General features: G+C 38.8%; 1 pseudogene; it reads right to left on the bottom strand.

Annotated features, from left to right (window-relative positions):
* The window catches only part of LOC115291673, a 36,239-nt pseudogene that overhangs the window by 1,573 nt on the left and 22,571 nt on the right, over nt 1-12,095 (bottom strand).

Raw genomic sequence — 12,095 nt, 5'->3', positions numbered from 1 at the left:
TTAACAATTGTATAGAAGTCTGTCAACTCAGTGACCTGGCTCCTTTCCCAAAAGCCGGCAGGTCTCCGTGGAAAACTCGGTTAGAATGACTGAGGTAAAAGAAAGCACGGGGTTCTGTGGTTGAGCCTATGCTGTAGCCCGTCAGCAAAGTGGTGGATGCCGCAAGGCTGATGTGGACAGATATGACAAATACCAAAGCGGCTCTCCTGCTATGTATGTGTAATGCCGGTTTACGTTTACAAAGCACTTTAACAAAAACACACAGTTCAGTGATTTTTTTTAGTATTTTAAGTACTTTTATATCCCTCAGGGACCATTGTGGAATAAGATGAGAACTCTGGCTTTTATATGTATCTGCCATATTTTTACGCTCCTTTCTCTCCGTTGGATTTCTATTCCACTGATTCCAGTACGAGCCCCTGCCTAAGAAATCTTTAGTCTCAAAGATCTAACATGGCATCACCATATTTTCTGAAATGTTGACCAACTCCAATGGGCCAAAGCTGTGAATTCCTGCAAAAGATGCAGGCATCTTAAAATAAAATTCCAACAATGGCACACAGAGACAAACCCCTTGAATTCAACTTCAGATCATAAATAATTTGTGCAGCCTACAGACAAAGAAATATAACTACATTTTAACCAGACTGGGCTTTATTTAAACAAGAACCCATTTAGATCATTGTTTTAAATAGTTTCCTAAATCTCAGTCCTGATTGTAACAGAATGTAATTCATTGTTTTTCACTATAGGAAGAAAGAAAACAACATTTAAGAAAATTTTCCTACTTGAAAAAACAAAGCCTTAGCACCCAACACAAAGCTGCTTACTAAAGAATTAATATGCATTTACAAAGTTGGATATATTTGGTTTGATTTAAAATTGTGCAACCTAGTGAGGAATGCTGACTGTCATTTAACATTATATGTAAAATTATTGGCTATATATGCATTTGGCATTTCTGGAACTTTTGAGAGGGTTACTACGTGTTTATCTCTACCCTTCCACAGTGAAACATGCCCACACACGTTCCTCATTTATGATTATTTTTCTTTTAACTGAAGAACCTTATAAATTTTTTTTCAGAAATATATTGCCTCATCTTGCATTTTTTGGAGTTCCAATATTTACACAACACTGAGCCCTAAATAAAAAGCTTATGTTTGTAATCTAAAAGCTTGTAGGAAACCTTGGCACTGCCCCCAGAATGCCCTTTCTTTGTCAGGGAGGTCTCTTCCTTGATGAGCCCACATACTGTGAGAACTTTTTGCATAATAACTAGACCTATGGTCATATTTCTTTATCTGCTGGGAGTCTGAAGAAGTCATATGCTATTTATGAGATTATTTGTGATTCATTCTTTCATTAACTCTCAATTCTCTACCAAAAGATTTTAAGGTGTTTTTGTGAGAATATATAAATAGCCTGAAGTCACATAACAGATCAAGAGCATAGCCAAGGTCTTACAATCCAATCTCTGAATTTCTACTTCCAGTCTACACTGCCACTAATGCCCTTCCAAAAGGACACTTATTGTGAAACTTGTGAATTCTGAAGAACCTTTGCTGCAGATGGAGTTAAATGTGGAATCAACACATTTTTTAGGGACACCTGGCTGCTCAGTTGGTTAAGCATCCAACTTTGGGACAGGTCATAATCTCAAAGTTCATGGGTTCCAGCCCTGCATCAAGCTTTGTGCTGACAGCTCGAAGCCTGACGCCTGCTTCGGATTCTGTGTTTCCCTCTCAGCCCCTCCCTTACTCATACTCTGCCTTGGTATGTCTGTCTCTCTCAAAAATATATAGACATTAAAAAAATAACACATGTTTAGATGTAAGTTTATATAGAGAGCATTTAGAACAGCTCCTGGCACAGGGTAAGTGTTACATAGACTTATTAAATTTGAAATATTATATCAAGATTAACATGGTATAACATAGACTGCATTTGTTTTAACAGATGCATGGAACATACCAGGTTAACTTCTCTTCCTCCTGTGTCAGAAGGCTCCTTTTTTTCTGCTGGAATTCAAAAAGGAAAATACAAAATCAAGACGAGTACAGACAACACACAATTCTTCCCCAATTCCTGTAGGTCAAGATTGTGGTGAGAATATGTGTTCTGGAACCAGATTGCTAGGTTGACATTCTGGGGCAGAGGTGGATGCCTCCCAGGCCAGTGGCAGCATTGCTCTTTGTTTTGGCTTGTTTATTTCTTGCAGCCAGCGAGGCACATACAGTTCGGTGTGTGTGCATTCACTGGCTCTTCCCTTCTGACCTATGGCCTATCCAAGAGGAAAGGGCAGGATCTACACTATAGATCCTACAGAGAATTCTTTCAGTATTCTGAGAATGTTCTGGGCTCCGGAAGTCCTTACCACAAAACACCAAAAGTACTTTTGCCCAGACAAAGCTTTCTCTTGTGGCAGAGAAAAGGGTTGCTCTGTCTAGCTCAGCTTTTGTAGCTACCCTGAGGCTGCCCATGTGGGAGACAGGATGGGAGGAGAAGGCAGAGAAGGAAAGTAAAGAGAGAGAGAACAGGGGTGTTGCGGACCGGCACTACATCAGAATTCTCCACGCATCTCTCTCTTACTATGTTCACGTGTTTGCTCAGGTCACTGAAGGGATTCTTCAAAAAGCAGAAAGGAATGTTTCCAAGATTCCACACCTAGCCAAACCCATATTTTTCAAACGCATTACTTTTGGGTGAGGGTTCAGTACAGGCCTGTGTTTGTGGGGGCAAAAGAAAGTACAGAGATAGGAATTTTCTTTGGGCACATAAGGGCTTCATTTAGACGAGGGCATGGATGATGGGCGTGATGGGCGGTGGCTGTGAAAAAAACGATGAGGCAAACTAACTCAATCAGACTTGTGGACCTGAGAGATTATTTCCACCTCCCTTTCACTCCCCTTACAGTTTACAAGAGCTGCTTCTCACATACACTTAAGATAGACCCAAGTAGAATGGGTCAGTCCCACCGTGTGCCCTCCTTAGCACACCCACTGCTGGCTGGAGCACTGTGCCGGGGAGAATGTGCTTCCGTATGACTGGAAGGGACTTGAATTAATCCATTTGTCTTTTCGGTGGAAGGATGTTGTCCCTGAGGAAATCATTATTCATGGGTCCTTGCAGAATATGGGAAAGAAAACAACAAGAACCAATGAAAAGTCAATCAGCCCGAAATGTGTGGCATATAGCAGCAGATGAAAGGTAGAACCCACCTCGGTGCCTTCTCAGGCCGAAGAGTAGGTACAAACAAGTCATGAGGGGACATGCCCCCAAAGGGAGCAAACTATCAAGCATCCATCATTTGTCCTCCATCCCTTCCTGAGAGGATGGTCCTGAGGCACTGGTTGCATCTGAAATGTGAGCCAATGCTCAAGACAGTTAGGAAATCTCAGATGTAATAGGATTGGTAATACCTTCTGCATCATCAGAACTTGAGTGAAAGAGATTTCCAGCTGATGCCTCTATTTCCCTTCTGGGACGCATTCCCCAAGAAGCCCTGGCCTCAGGATTCTCACCCATCTCTTGCTTTATCGATGAGCATACGTGGGTGGCTCTGGGTGATAATTCATCTTTTGTAAGCATTTTTAGTTCCGCTGGGGTAAATCCCCATAACAGCTCTCAGAAAGCACTTCGCCAAGCCCTTGCATTGACCTTGTCTCACTTAACTCTCATATTCACCACTAACGAAAATTAAGGGAACTGTTGTATTTAACTAGTTCCATGTCTTGATAAAAGTGTTATTGTTCCAAGACTCTCACTCATGGTCAGATAGTAGTGAGTTGCAGTTGGGACCCAAGCCAACATGTTTTTGATGCTAAATTCCAGTTCCTTTAACACAAGGTTTTTTTGTTGTCTCATAACTCTTATGTATCTCCACATACTACATAATTTTGCTACCTACAGATAGTTTTGTTATTTCCAAATATGCTTTGCTGGGCACACAGCTGGTACTTACAGCTATGCTCAATGTTAACATGCGTTAATGTTCTACTTGCCCATAATAGGTTGCAACTTATCAATGGATCATGAAACAATTTAACAGACCACAAAAACCTTAAAAATATGAATCACAACAGAATAGAAAAAAATCAAAATGCATCACACAGCATTAGTTTTGTATATGCGTTAAGTACTTTTATGCAGGAAATTTTTATTTCTAAATATATTAACATCGTTATCTATCTGCTTCCTTACATGCTTAGCTCAAGGTAAAGGTGGTCAGGAGCTACTGAACCTGGGCAAATAGTGGCTCAATAACAGAGTGGTAACAAATTCTTTGTTATTCATGCTGCAGCTGCTGCTTACATTAGGAGAGCAGCCAAGTCATTACCAAGGACAGACGCAGCTGTCTGGGGGGGAAGGTATGAATAGAAATAGGGACAAGAGTTCCCACATAGATAATCTAATACAAAAAAAAGTTTACTCAATTAGGAAAACCCAAACTTGTTCTTTCTTCAACCATCAAGCAATCTTATTTCCTTATTTTTATTTGGCTAGATTGATACTCACTTAGTAGAGGGTATTCCGAATTATCTTCAGTCCGTTCTGAAATACAAAAGCAGGATAATCAAAACTGGTTGAGAAAACAATACTCGAGTGTGTCTAAAGTCAGAGCTAGTCTGGGAGGACTCCTGCATTTGCACACTAACTGACCCGATAACCCAGCTCAAAGGAGTTTGCCTGATGTGCAAACCACCGCCTCAAAGATTATGGACACAAAGTTAGATTAATTCGAAGACTAGAAAAAAGACTGTAAATATAACAGAAACATCCTCTGTCTGCTTTGATTTTGTCTTCCCTATTCCATAAGGACAAGGACAGAATACAGCCTGTATGACACCTTCCAGCACATGGAAAAACAGGATGCTCCCTCAGCAGGTGCTCTGAGTGAGTGTGGAGGGCCACAAGGAAAGGATGCTTTTGAGGCCATGCTGATTACTCATTCTGAAACAGAGACTGTGCCTTTCACTTTCTGCGGACTCATACCCCACTTCTCTGATACGAGGATGACCACCTGTCTTTGTGAAGTTCCCAACCAGAGACTGACCAAGGGAGGTTGGGGAGGATGAAGTAACAGGCCAATGTACATTCAAGTGATTGTTCTCGGATCTGTCAACTTTTCTCCTGGGGCTTTGCTTTGCAAAGCACTTTTCCTCATTCTGGGACAATATTGCTTTCCCAACAGCATCCACGTCCTGACTCTGCCACAGCCCTGTTCTTACGTGGACCAATTCTTAACTTGGACATACAAAGAAAAAGAGAGTTCTATACAAAAACAGGAAAATCCCCAATAGCACCAAAGAAAGATATTCGAAGGGGAGAAATATTTTTTGGTCATACCTCCACATTATTTTTATGAAAAGTATTGTTTTTAAATATAATTTCATAGTATATTTTTCTCCTTTGGTACTCAGCTCACTGACTACTCCCACATACAGAAGGAAAAGGAATTTTTCTTGAACTCTTTCCCTATTATGTTTGTTTTCATCACTCTTGAAAGGCAAACTCACACTCAGTTCAAAGCCAATTTTGAAATAATTCATTTGACTTTTGTGAAGGAAGCAAGGATAACCCAGAAAAGTACAACACAGTTCCTGCTTCCCAGTTCATTATAATTCTTCATGGGATAAAGAACATTTCCACATACTACTACAGTGCAAGGATATGTCTGGCAAATGAGAGGCACAGATTTAAATGGCATACAGTTGGCTAGAAAAGAGAAGTCATTTCCCTTGGGGTGAACATGGAAAGCTTCCTTAAGAATATGGTAAATGAGCTGGGCTTGACAGGAAGGGCAGAGTTGTGGTAGGTGGAGGCAGATGAGTGGGTGCCCCACAGTGGGGAGGGCAGCATAAGGAGGAGCAGGGTGAAGACATGTGATGGCAAATAGGACTGTGGGGCTGGAGCAGAGGTTCGTAGTGGAGTCTGGAAACAATCAAGGAATGTAGGTGTGGATGGACTGTGGAAGGCCTTGAGCGTTGGTTAAATGTGAGCCCAACATGGGAAACACCAGGATGCTCTGCAGGGATTCAGTAAAGAAGCGGCATCATGGGAGACACTTATTAGGCAAGTGAAGTGTATTAGGAAGATGTCTGACTGAAATGGACTAAAACAGGAAACACTAAAGACAAAAAGTCCATAGAGCTGATTGGAATATTTGGAAGGAAGATAATGAAGGTCTGAGATGCTTATGAAGCTACAGGAAGGAAGCAATCCCAGAGTGAAGGTTGCTGCCAGACAAGAGTACAGGGCCACAGCAAAGTCCTGGGGACCTCCACTTAGGGCAGGAGCACTGATTCACGGAGTTATAAGAAACTCAGGAGAGTAGGAAATTAGAATAGAAATCTCCAAAGGGAAATTTAAAAGGCCCTTCCTGTCTCCTAGTTAGCTTTTCCTTCTCACAACTTCTTTTTTGCTCATCCCCAGTGTGATCTTAATAAGCACCGCCCCCTCCCCCACCCCAGGGCTCAGGGATTAAGAGAGAACCCGCCTGTTTTCCCTTTGCCCCCTCCTCCCCAAGGGAGACAGATTGTTAATCCCAATTTCAGGTCCGACTTGTTTCCTGGAACAGGCCCTTTCATGTACTTTACAAACCGTGCACCCATCTGTAGTAGCTGTGGAATGACCCCAAAATGGGACAGAGGAGACACATGAATGCCCCTGAGACACTCCCATGTCGTAAGTCCTTACTGGCTTGCCTCTTTGTCTAGATTCCTCCCTTTTGCACAGAAGGGGATTAGTTCCCACAAAAGAAGACAGAATTACACAAGAAGGTTGCTTTTCCAAGGAGTGTGGACTCAATGCCACTGCATTTAATTTTATTAAACATTATATTAATATACATTATATAAATAATCTAACAGCACTTAATTATTGTTTATTTCATAGTATCATTAATATCCTGGAAGTAATGTCTTGCAAGTTTTACTTATTTTTATAATTTATTTTGCCAGTTACAAAGCAATACTTCTTTAAAAATTCAACATTTTAGCTCATTATGTGAATTCATAGCGCCATTTTCTCCAGAAAGGATTCATTCCATAATCTACAGTATGTTCTAGAGATTCTCCAGATTGTTAAAGGCAATGGTTTCCCTTTGCATAGATTATGATAAAGAAATACTTATTGAACTCATACTATGTGCTATATACTACGCCATCTATTTGTAGAGAAGCAAAGATGTTTAACACAGTTTCCATTCCAAAGAGCTTTATGAGCCAGTGCATGGATACTCATAGGCAATTAGCATAGACTTTGATTCCAAATTTGCAAAAGCAGAGTCTCCAACTCTGCCAAAAATCCCTTCTACGCTTCTGTGCTTGATAATAGGGGGTTACCCAGCACTAGGTTGCTTTCAGAGGTCTTAAAGTAATTTAAAAGATTTTTAAGGGATTTAAATGGATTCCTTCTTTGGGCTACATAAGGGAGTTAAAAGATGAACTCCAAAGTATGCATATGAAGTAATAAATTAATTTTTTACAAACACAAAGTGTATGCATTCAAGTGGATGGTGTCCATAGAGGAAGTGACTGCATAGGTCTTCATATAGATTTCCGACATACCACCATTGCACCAAAACTCTTCGAAATTTCTCTTTGCAATAACCTTCATGATCAATTGATGGGTCCCAAATAAACTCCATTCCATTTCTTATAATTAAAGGGTGATCTTCTTTGATCCAAATATATTTTTTATTGTGGCAAAATACATATTAACATAAATATTATTATTTTAACATTTTAAAGCATACAACTCAGTGCAAGGTTGTACAACTATCTAGTGTTGTGCACTATCTAGCTTCAGAACATTTTCATCATCCTCAAAGGAAATTCCATACACACTAAGTAGTTACTCCCATTAACCCTTTCTGCTAGCCCCTGGCAACCATTAGTCACTTTCTAACTCCACAGATTTTTCTGTACTTTGTATTTCATAGAAACAGAATCAAGATTATAAGATGTAATCTTTTATATCTGACTTCTTTTACTTAGCACAAAGTTTTTGAAGTTCATCTATTTTGTAACATATATCAGTACTTTATTCCCTTATTTGCCTGCATAATATTCCACTGTATGAATATAACACATTCCCTTTACCTATTTATCAGTATAACACATTTCCTGTACCTGTTTATCAGTTGATGAACATTTGAATTGTTTCCACTTTTTGACTTTTGTGAATAGTACGGGTATAAGCATTCATGTGCAAGTTTTAATGTGGACATATGCTGTCATTTCACTTGCATATTGCTGGGTCTTGTGACAACTATGTTTATTAACTTTTGGAAGAAAGTTTGCCAGACCTTTTCCGAAGCAATAGCATCATTTTTCATTCCCACCAGTACAGTACAAGGAGTTCAGTTTCTCCACATCTTTGCTATCATTTGTCATTTTCCATTTTAAAAAATTCTAGTAATGCTGGTGGATGTGAGTGGTGTCTCATTGTAATTTCGATTTGCATTCCTCAAATGACAAATGACATTGAACATTTCTTCATGTGCTTATTGGCCATTTATATATTTTCTTCGAAGAAACGTCTATTCAGTGTTTTCCCCATTTTACTTGAGTTGCTTAACTGTTGTTGAGTTGGAAGACTTCTTTATATATTCTGGGTACTAGTCCCTTATCACATATATGATTTGAAAATATTTTCTCACATTCCATATGTTGTCTTTTCATTCTCTTGAAAGTGTCCTTTGATGTACAATAGTTTTTAATTTTAATGAAGTATAATTTATTTATTTATGTATTTATATGTTCATGTTTTTGATGTTTTTGCAAGATAATACTGACAAATCCAAGATCATGAAGATCTACTTCTGTGTTTTCCCCTAAGGAAACATAGGACTAAAATTTTATACAAATATAGATTCTATTGTTGTAGTGCTTATATTAAATACTTGATCCATTTTTACTTATTTGTATGTTGAATGAGGTAGAGGTCCATATTCATTTTTTGCATATGTGTATCCAATTGCCTCAGCATTACTTATTGAGGAAATGATCACTTTCTCACTGAATGGGTCTGGCAGTCTTGTGAAAAGTCAATTGGCCGAAACTGGACATCCAAATGCCTAACATCCCCATGAAAAGATGCTCACCATCAGAGAAATACAAATCAAAACCACAATGAGATACCACCTCACAGTGGACTGAGTGGCTAACATTAACAACTCAAGAAACAACAGATGCTGGCAAGGATGTGAAGAAATGGGAACCCTCCTGCACTGTTGGTGGGAATGCAAACTGGAGCAGCCGCTCTAAAAAACAGTGTGAAGTTTCCTCAAAAAATTAAAGACTAATTACCCTACGACCCAGCAATAGCACTACTAGAAGTTTATTCAAAGGACATAGGAGTGCTGATGCATAGGAGCACATGTACCCCAATGTTTATAGTGGCACTATCAACAATAGCCAAATTATGGAAAGAGCCCAAATCTCCATCAACTGATGAATGGATAAAAAAGATATGGTTTATATACACAGTGGAATACTGCTTGGCAATAAAAAAGAATGGAATCTTGCCATTTGCAGCAATGTGGATGCAACGGAATGGTATTATGCTAAGTGAAATAAGTCAGTCAGAGAAAGACAGATAGCATAGGTTTTCACTCATATGTGGAAGTTGAGAAACTTAACACAAGACGATGGGGGAAGGGAAAGACAAAAATAGTTACAAATAAAGAAGAAGGCAAACCATAGGAGACTTAAAAAAAATTTTTTTGTTTATTTATTTTTGAGACAGACAGAGACAGAGCACGAGCAGGGGAGGGGCAGAGGGAGAGAGAGAGAGAGAGACAAAGAATCTGAAAAGCCTCCAGGTTCTGAGTTGCCAGCACAGAACCCGATGAGGGGCTTGAACTCATGGATCATGAGATGTGACCTGAGCCGAAGCTGGACACAGTTGACTGAGCCACCCAGGCGCCCCAAGAGACTTTTAAATACAGAAAACAAACTGAGGGTAGAAAGGGATGATGAGGGCAGGGGAAATGGGTGATGGACATTGAGGAGGGCACTTGTTGGGGTGAGCAATGGGTGTTTTATATAAATGATGTATCACAGGAATCTACTCCTAAATCCCAGAGCACACTATATACACTTTATGTTAGCTAACTTGACAATAAATTACTAAAAACAAAAAAATGTCAATGGCCAAAGATGGGTGGATTTATTATGGACTCTCAATTCTATTCTATTGATCTTTATATCTATCTTTATGTTAGTACCACGCTGTTTTGATTATTGCAGTTTTGTAAATTTTAAAATAAAATGGTGTGAGTCCTCTACATTTGCTCTTCTTTTTCAAGACTTTTTTCAGCTATGTTGGATCTTGTTGCAACTTTATGTGAATTTTAAAATCAGCTTTTTCATCTATGCAAAAAAAATTTTTTTTAAAGGTTGTTGGGATTTCGATGGGAATTGTATTGAATCCAGAGATCCCTTTGAGAAATACTGCCATCTTAACAATACTAAGTCTTCCATTGTGAACATGGGATATCTTTCTATTCATTTATATCTTCTTTAATTTCTTTCAGTCATATTTTGTTCAGTGTACAAGTGTTGAGCCTTCCAGGTTAGATCTATTTCTAAGTATTTTATTTTTTTTGATACTAATATAAATAGAATTGCTTTTTAAAAATTTCCTTTTCAGATTGTTCATTTGTAATGTATAAAAATACCACTGCTTCTTTTGTTGGTCGTACAACTTTGTTGAATTCATCTATTAATTCTAGTAGCTTTTGTGGATTTTTAATGATTTTCTAGATATAAAATCATATCGTCTGTGAATAGAGACAGTTTCACTTCTTCCTGTTCACTTTGGATGCCTTTACTTCTTCTTTCTTGCCTAAGTGCTCTGGCTAGAACTTCCAGTTTAGTGTTGAATAGAGGTCACAAAAGCAGACATCCTTGTCTTCTTCCTTTACCATTGAGTATGATGTGAGATTTTCATAAATCAAACTTAAAAAAACTTAAAACTTAAAAAAAAAACAACTTCTGTTTGCTTTCCATGTTTTACTCCAGGTTTTAAACTCCAACCTGTTATCCTGCTGTTTGAGCCTCTCTGAGGGCTTCTGGGAGGGACTGGGGAGGCAGTGAAAACTATGAACACCTTCAAAGCACATCAGGGAGTCAGGTGTATTTGTGTGCTGTTTGTTTTCTGTGCAAACTGTGAATTATTAACAAGCTTATACCTGTCTGAACATCACAAATGTAATGTCAAGGAATTATTATCCACAAAAGTCAAGGGCTGGTAAGTGGATGAAAAAATAGAAGGAAAAAGACAAAGAATAGAGGGCTATCTATCCTATTGGTATTCATTTGGTTATTTTTTCCATATTTCAGTGATCTACTTTTGGATTTATCAGATAAATGTTATATCCCCTAAAGGCAAGATCAAGAACTTTTATTATATTTTTTCTCTGTTTTCTACCTCACTCACCCCAAAATTCCATACACACGTGCTCACACAGATCACAAGCTGAGGAATGTGGCAGTTTTCTCATTTACATGAGTTCAGTGTCTAACATAATTACTTGAGAGTCTGGGTCCTCCTTTTCCCTGAAACATGATGAAAAACTATCAGATAGTCTTGGAGTGTAGAACTCACCTGTCACATAAATGGTTACTGAATGGCTTTCAACAACTCCAAATGTAAAATTTGCAGAACAGCGGTAGGAACCGGTGTCATAGCCAGCATGTGGTTAAAATGAAGAATAAAAACTGAACTATTCTCCCGGTCTTTCCAACTTGTGTATCCCGGAAGTTTATATTCAAGAGGTAAGCAGTTTTTTCCTTCGAGCTTGCACCAGGTCACAAAAAGTTCCTTAGTACAGTATTTCACAGGGCACTGCAGTTTAAAGGAACTCCCTGCTGACACATTATAGACAGAATATCTCTTTACATACAGTTGTTCAGTACATGACCTTTCCCCTGAAAGATGAAAACAAAATTAAAATCAAATATGCTCTGGAAGGACCAGATACTTGAGACTCACCAGTTTCTGCCAAAGACTTCTCAGGTATGATCTTATAATTTTCCCAGATAACATTCCCAGTATATTAACCCTTAGTAACAAAGTGTCTGGCA

The sequence above is a fragment of the Suricata suricatta genome, chromosome 5 (genome assembly GCF_006229205.1).
Source record: "Suricata suricatta isolate VVHF042 chromosome 5, meerkat_22Aug2017_6uvM2_HiC, whole genome shotgun sequence".
NCBI lineage: Eukaryota > Metazoa > Chordata > Mammalia > Carnivora > Herpestidae > Suricata > Suricata suricatta.
The sequence above is the reverse complement of the archived record's forward strand: the minus strand, read 5'-3'. Positions and strand labels throughout refer to the sequence as shown.